Raw genomic sequence first — 8,059 nt, 5'->3', positions numbered from 1 at the left:
CTTGCCAGGAGATTTGTGTCCGTGTCGCGTCCCCCTTGTTTGTCACGTCCTGTCTCGTCTCACGGGTGTCCTCACGCATTTGTGCCGGAGCCGCTCTGCCCTGACGCATAGCCCGGTGCAATAGGAGAAGTCCCGGGCCTTGAAGTTTATAATGTGGGGTGTGGTTGGACTCTAGATGGGCACAAGATGTCTGGAGCTCTGCAGGTTAAGTTTTCCTGCAACAATTTGACCATTGTCCTAACGGTTTTTTTTTTTTCAGATTCATATGGATCAGATCTGTGCCAGAGGGCCCCATCCCATGTGAGGCAATTCTCCTGAGCAGGTCCGTCACTCACTGTTTGTCTCTGCAGCAGAAGTGTAAATGGTGACTCTGTTACAGCACTGTTCTTTTTCTCATTAGGAAGTCAATGCAGAGAGCAGCAGTCAAGGCCAAGTGGGCGAGGTGAGCATTGAGTAGTGTACAGGAGCAGTTGTTATTGCTCAGGTCTCACTTTCTGGTGCAACTCTAAGCTTCCATTCTCATTTGTGCACTTTAGGCAATCCACTCGGCGTACGTCCAGCCGCCGTCACCTGCCGGCCGACACAGCGGGCCTCCTGCAAACGTGAGCCTTGTGGAAGTGTTACAGGAGTCTGCGATGATGATGCCTTCAACTTTATTTCATGGTCCCATCCCGGCAGCCCTCAGGAACGGCCAAGGAGTTGCGGTGAGTCGAGGAGGCAGGGAGGCGGAGGCAGGTTCCACTCGGGTCTCAGCAATGCCAGATCACCCTGTCTCCACTTTAACCCAGGTGCACCCTGCTACAATGGCGTCGGCTGCCGAGCAGGCCCGAGGCGTGCGGCCCGAGGAGCCGGGCATTCTCACGAGAACGGTGAGTAGGAATATGGTCACGTTTTGGCCGCTGTGCTGCTTGGATTGTGCCCTCACGTTTGGTTTCCTTTCTCCCGGCAGACTAAGAGACAACAGCCTGGTGTCAGCAGGGACTTCCCAGATAGCAGGTCCGCTTTCTTTCCACCCGGCACGGATCGGCACGCCCACCTGTCTGAGAGATAAGTAGAGGGCTACAACCCAGAGAGGGGATGAAAGTTGGGTCTGGGTCACAGTTCACGGGGAGGGGATTTTGGTTTGGCTTTGGAGACGGGGATGTCCGAGCAATGCCCCCTTAGTCCCTGTAGAGGGTAAATGTCTCTTTTGATCACAGTGCCGAGGTGCGCAGGGCAGAGCAGTCCCGGCGTGTGTCGTGTCACTTGTCTGTTGTGCATTCTGTGTTGTTTATGTGGATGTGTCATGTCTTTTACCTCAGGCCTCTGAGGGGCATATCAGAAACCCAGGCATCATTCTTAGCATCCGTGATCTCTGCACTCCTTGGCCAGGCACCAGTGCCATACAACTTTTGACTCAGGAGCTCAGAGGGGTATCAGAATCTCTTCTCTCTTTGGAAGCATCCAGTCAGATGTCTTCTCAGGTCTTGTTCCGAGCTGTATGGACAGCCGCGCCCCACAAGCATCCATTACGGTAGATTAGGACTTGTAAGAATGCGAGCTTAGGCAGAGGATTGTGACCATAGGATTCTCAGGCATCCATCTTTGCAGTTCTTGGAATGAATCATTCCGTTAGCATCTTCTTCCTCCAGGGTTCTCTGAGCCTCATCGGATTGCAGTCGGTCTTACCTGGGTCATCTCATTTTACATTCTCTCGGTCCTTGCAGTCATTTTCCTTGCCAGGAGATTTCTGTCCGTGTCGCGTCCCCCTTGTTTGTCACGTCCTGTCTTGTGTCAAGGGTGTCCGCACACATTTGTGCCGGAGCCGCTCTGCCCTGCCGCATATCCCGTTGCAGTAGGAGAAGTCCCGGGGCCTTGAAGTTTATAATGTGGGGGGTGGTTGGACTCTAGATGGGCACAAGATATCTGGAGCTCTGCAGGTTAAGTTATCCTGCAACAGTTTGACTGCTGTCCTAAAGTTTTTTTTTTTTTTCAGATTCATATGGATCAGATCTGTGCCAGAGGGCCCCATCCCATGTGAGGGAGTTCTCCTGAGCAGGTCAGTGACTCACTGTTTGTCTCTGCAGCAGAGGTGTAAATGGTGACTCTGTTACAGCACTGTTCTTTTTCTCGTTAGGAAGTCAATGCAGAGAGCAGCAGTCAAGGCCAAGTGGGCAAGGTGAGCATTGAGTAGTGTACAGGAGCAGTTGTGATTGCTCAAGTCTCACTTTCTGGTGCAACTCTAAGCTTCCAATCTCATTTGTGCTCTTTAGGGAATCCTCTCGGCGTACGTCCTGCCGGCCGACACACTGGGCTTCCTGCAAACGTGAGCCCTGTGGAAGTGTTACAGGAGTCTGCGACGATGAAGCCTTCAACTTTATTTCTTGGTCCCATCCCGGCAGCCCTCAGGAACGGCCAAGGAGTTGCGGTGAGTCGAGGAGGCAGGGAGGAGGAGGGAGGCTCCACTCGGGTCTCAGCAATGCCAGATCACCCTGTCTCCACTTTAACCCAGGTGCACCCTGCTACAATGGCGTCGGCTGCCGAGCAGGCCCGAGGCGTGCGGCCCGAGGAGCCGGGCATTCTCACGAGAACGGTGAGTAGGAATATGGTCACGTTTTGGCCGCTGTGCTGCTTGGATTGTGCCCTCACGTTTGGTTTCCTTTCTCCCGGCAGACCAAGAGACAACAGCCTGGTGTCAGCAGGGACTTCCCAGATAGCAGCTCCGCTTTCTTTCCACCCGGCACGGATCGGCACGCCCACCTGTCTGAGAGATAAGTAGAGGGCTACAACCCAGAGAGGGGATGAAAGTTGGGTCTGGGTCACAGTTCACGGGGAGGGGATTTTGGTTTGGCTTTGGAGACGGGGATGTCCGAGCAATGCCCCCTTAGGCCCTGTAAAGGGTAAACGTCTCTTTCGATCAGAGCGCCGAGGTGCGCAGGGCAGAGCGGTCCCGGTGTGTATCGTGTCACTTGTCTATCGTGCTTTCTGTGTTGTTTGTGTGGATATGTCGTGTCTTTTACCTCAGGCCTTTGAGGGGCATATCAGAAACCCAGGCATCATTCTTAGCATCCGTGATCTCTTCACTCCTTGGCCAGGCACCAATGTCGTAGAACTTCTGACTCGAGCTCAGAGGGCTATCAGAATCTCTTCTCTCTTTGGAAGCATCCAGTCAGATGTCTTCTCAGGTCTCGTTCCGAGCTCGGTGGACAGCCGCGCCCCACAAGCATCCATTACGGCAGATTAGGACTTGTAAGAACGCCTGCTTAGGGAGAGGATTCCGACCATAGGATTCTCAGGCATCCGTCTTTGCAGTTCTTGGAATGAATCATTCAGTTAGCATCTTGTTCCTCCAGGGTTCTCTGAGCCTCATCAGCTCTCCATCAGTCCCACCTAGGTCATTTCATTTTGCATTCTCTCGGTCCTTGCAGTCATTTTCCTTGCCAGGAGATTTGTGTCCGTGTCGCGTCCCCCTTGTTTGTCACGTCCTGTCTCGTGTCACGGGTGTCCTCACGCATTTGTGCCGGAGCCGCTCTGCCCTGCCGCATAGCCCGGTGCAATAGGAGAAGTCCCGGGCCTTGAAGTTTATAATGTGGGGTGTGGTTGGACTCTAGATGGGCACAAGATGTCTGGAGCTCTGCAGGTTAAGTTTTCCTGCAACAGTTTGACCGCTGTCCTAATGTTTTTTTTTTTTTCAGATTCATATGGATCAGATCTGTGCCAGAGGGCCCCATCCCATGTGAGGGAGTTCTCCCGAGCAGGTCAGTCACTCACTGTTTGTCTCTGCAGCAGAAGTGTATTGGTGACTCTGTTACAGCACTGTTCTTTTTCTCATTAGGAAGTCAATGCAGAGAGCAGCAGTCAAGGCCAAGTGGGCGAGGTGAGCATCGAGTAGTGTACAGGAGCAGTTGTTATTGCTCAGGTCTCACTTTCTGGTGCAACTCTAAGCTTCCATTCTCATTTGTGCACTTTAGTACGTCCAGCCGCCGTCACCTGCCGGCCGACACAGCGGGCTTCCTGCAAACGTGAGCCCTGTGGAAGTGTTACAGGAGTCTGCGACGATGAAGCCTTCAACTTTATTTCTTGGTCCCATCCCGGCAGCCCTCAGGAACGGCCAAGGAGTTGCGGTGAGTCGAGGAGGAGGGAGGCTCCACTCGGGTCTCAGCAATGCCAGATCACCCTGTCTCCACTTTAACCCAGGTGCACCCTGCTACAATGGCGTCGGCTGCCGAGCAGGCCCGAGGCGTGCGGCCCGAGGAGCCGGGCATTCTCACGAGAACGGTGAGTAGGAATATGGTCATGTTTTGGCCGCTGTGCTGCTTGGATTGTGCCCTCACGTTTGGTTTCCTTTCTCCCGGCAGACTAAGAGACAACAGCCTGGTGTCAGCAGGCACTTCCCAGATAGCAGCTCCGCTTTCTTTCCACCCGGCACGGATCGGCACGCCCACCTGTCTGAGAGATAAGTAGAGGGCTAACACACAACCCAGAGAGGGGATGAAAGTTGGGTCTGGGTCACAGTTCACGGGGAGGGGATTTTGGTTTGGCTTTGGAGACGGGGATGTCCGAGCAATGCCCCCTTAGGCCCTGTAAAGGGTAAACGTCTCTTTCGATCAGAGCGCCGAGGTGCGCAGGGCAGAGCGGTCCCGGTGTGTATCGTGTCACTTGTCTATCGTGCTTTCTGTGTTGTTTGTGTGGATATGTCGTGTCTTTTACCTCAGGCCTTTGAGGGGCATATCAGAAACCCAGGCATCATTCTTAGCATCCGTGATCTCTTCACTCCTTGGCCAGGCACCAATGTCGTAGAACTTCTGACTCGAGCTCAGAGGGGTATCAGAATCTCTTCTCTCTTTGGAAGCATCCAGTCAGATGTCTTCTCAGGTCTCGTTCCGAGCTCTATGGACAGCCGCGCCCCACAAGCATCCATTACGGCAGATTAGGACTTGTAAGAACGCCTGCTTAGGGAGAGGATTCCGACCATAGGATTCTCAGGCATCCGTCTTTGCAGTTCTTGGAATGAATCATTCAGTTAGCATCTTGTTCCTCCCGGCTTCTCTGAGCCTCATCAGCTCTCCATCGGTCTCACCTCGGTCATCTCATTTTGCATTCTCTCGGTCCTTGCAGTCATTTTCCTTGCCAAGAGATTTCTGTCTGTGTCGTGTCACCCTTGTTTGTCATGTCCTGTCTTGTGTCACGGGTGTCCTCACACATTTGTGCCGGGGCCGCTCTGCCCTGCCGCATAGCCCGGTGCAGTAGGAGAAGTCCCGGGGCCTTGAAGTTTATAATGTGGGGTATGGTTGGACTCTAGATGGGATTTGTAGGTGGACACAAGATGTTTGCAGCTGGGAAATTATCCTGCAGCCCTTTGACTTTTTTCCTAACTTTGTTTCAGATGCAGAAGGATGAAATCCAGGGCAGTGGGCCCCATCTGGGGTGAGGGGGTCCGCCCAAGCAGGTCAGTCACTGTTTGTCTCTGCAGGGGAATCATAAATGGTGGCTGTTACTGCACTGTTCTTTGTCTTTCTTTTTAGGAAGTCAAGGCAGAGAGCCGCACTGAAGACCAAGCGCGCAAGGTGAGCATCGAGTAGTTTGCAGAAGCAGTTGTTATTGCTGAGGTCTCAGTTTCCGGTGCAGCTCTAAGCATCTACTCTTCTTTTTTATTTTAGGTGGTCCACTTGTTGTCTATCCTGGCTGAGCATGCCCGACGCCAGGTGGGTGCAAGCCTAAAGTATCGGTGTGGCACACTTGTCAGATTAGGGTGGTTGTGTTTTCTCAGTATCTCAGAGATGCTGCTTTGTTTCTTTGCAGGTGCTGTTGCTGCCCTAGGCATGCCAAGGAACAGAGGAGAGCAGGTGAGTCTGCATTTAAGCAGGGTGACTCATAGGTCAGTTTTAAGCAGCAGCAGGCTAAGCGTCTACCTTTTCTTTTTGCAGATATCTTCTGGGCAGCCTCTGGAGTCAAATCAAATTTGAGGTGAGCTAGGGCAGCAGTGTGGAGGAGGCCCAGGGATTACTCTTTCTGAGCGCAATAGTCACCTTTTCTGTTTCGCCTTAGGTACCCTGAGGAGGTTTGCAGCCCAAGTTTGGAAACGGCAGCACCGAAGCACACGCGGAGAACATCTCGATGTCCACGTCCAACCAACGATGGATTTTGTCAGCTCAATTTCCAAAAGCTAAGTGTTGGGGCCAGTAGTTGGGAGAAGGGGAAAAACCTTTACTATCACAGGGGGCAATTGATGTCAGCTTAGCGGAGAGGTCTGTAGCGGGACAGACTCTCTGAAAGTAAAGGGAGAGGGTTTCTCCTCAGCCTTACCAGAGCCTTTGCCGGGCAGGGCAGTTCCAACCCATCTCCACATTCTTGTAAACTTTGCATCATCAGCCTTCTTCGACTCGACGTCGTCACGGATCTTTCACCCGAGGAGCTCACCTTCAGGTCCGGAGCTACGGCCACGGTCACCCGGCAGTCCGCTTTCTTCTCTAGGCCTACTGAGCCTCTCGAGCATCCTCTTAACTGCTTGGGCACTAACTTCTTTTAACGAGTTACATTTCATCATCACGTGCTATCGCCATAGGGCTTTCTTTCCTTCGTCATCATCGGCCCCTGGCTCATCTTGTGCTAGGAATCTCAGGTCCATAAGGTGAAAGTGCCAGGCGGTTTCCACTTGTGTCTGTGTTATGTCGTCTGTGTCTGTGTTGTGTCGTCTGTGTCTGTGTTGTGTCGTCTGTGTCCACTGTCTTCCACGTCATAGGCCTTTGTTCCATCTTGACACTATATCGGCACTATTTCGTGCCATATTGGCCGTATTTTCCTCACATTCCTTCGCTTATTCTGACACCTTTACATCTTGACTCTGAGACAGGAAGGATTACACAAGATGTTCTCATCCATCTTCCTTCTCACTACCAGCTTTGGTAGTGCCTTTTTGTCCATGCCATTCTCTTGGACTTCTAGAGGGAGTGTCTTACACCCTCCTCACGTGACTGCAGTAGTTCTGTAGGTTCCATCTTCTCAAAGGGTATAGGGCTCAAGAATTAATCCTCCAGAGAGTTATCTCAAGTCCTGGTTGATACTGTATCTACCTGTGTTGGCCTATATTGTATGTACTTATATTGTCTGTAATTATGTTGGCTTATATTGTGTGTACTTATATTGCGTGTACCTGCGTCGGCTTATATTGTATGTACTTATATTGTCTGTAACTATGTTGGCTTCTATTGCATGTACTTATACTGTATCTACCTGGGTTGGCTTATATTGCGTGTACTTATATTGTATGTACCTATGCTGGTTTATATTGTGTGTACTTTTATCGTCTGTACCTATGTTGGCTTACATTGTCTGTATTTCCACTATACGTATGCTTGTACTGTATGCATCGGCTTATATTGTGTGTACTTATATTGTACCTTTTATGATTGGAGCTGCCCTGCCCTGGCACGTAGTCACAGCTAGGTAGAACGGTTACAAAAACTTTACTGTTCATCTGTCTTCTATGGGATTTTGGGTAGAAAACTTATTGGCCCAGAGCGGGGACAAGTCCTAGCCTTCAGATAGCCACTTGTTGACCACTGCCTCTCGTCTCACAGGTGCCCCAGGCTACCGATTTCCCCAGAATCTACCATTTGACATCAAGGAGAGGCAGCCAGAAGACGCATCAAAGCACGTTCTCCATGTTTCAAGTAGAGGCTGCAGCGAGCGTTGTAAGTTGGAAGCGTGCGTGAGCACGTGTGAGAGTACGCGGTTGTCTGTCTGTGTCCGCTTGTCTTTGCGCGTGTGAGTGCATGCTGGCTGGATCTAACGTTGTGTGTATGACCTTTGCTTTTCAGGTTTTTCAACTAATTTATAAATTTAGAATAAAAAATCCCCAGCCGGGGGTTTTTTTTTTTTTCCCCCCGGCTGGGTTTTTTTTTTCCTCGGTCCCGGCCGGTCTGCGAGGCGACGTTCATCGCCAAAGTTGGGCGCGGACCGTCCAGGGACCGGGGTTTTCGTCAGGCAGGAGGATTTCTCGGAGGCTCCCGGGAACCACGTTCCCCAGGAGCCGTGTGAATGCGTGCCTGGGGGTAGCAGAGCGATTGTGACGTGAGCG

General features: G+C 51.8%; 1 long non-coding RNA gene across 1 annotated transcript; it reads left to right on the top strand.

Moving 5' to 3' along the window:
- LOC108963378 (uncharacterized) lies at nt 1-1,154 on the top strand. Its single transcript, XR_001992077.3, has 5 exons — nt 1-322; nt 401-442; nt 537-704; nt 789-869; nt 950-1,154. It is a non-coding gene; the product is annotated as an uncharacterized LOC108963378 (long non-coding RNA).
- The last annotated feature ends 6,905 nt before the right edge of the window (nt 1,155-8,059 follow it).

The sequence above is a fragment of the Serinus canaria genome, chromosome 27 (assembly GCF_022539315.1).
Source record: "Serinus canaria isolate serCan28SL12 chromosome 27, serCan2020, whole genome shotgun sequence".
Lineage (NCBI taxonomy): Eukaryota > Metazoa > Chordata > Aves > Passeriformes > Fringillidae > Serinus > Serinus canaria.
Note: the sequence above shows the minus strand (reverse complement) of the source record. Positions and strands in the feature narration are given on the sequence as shown.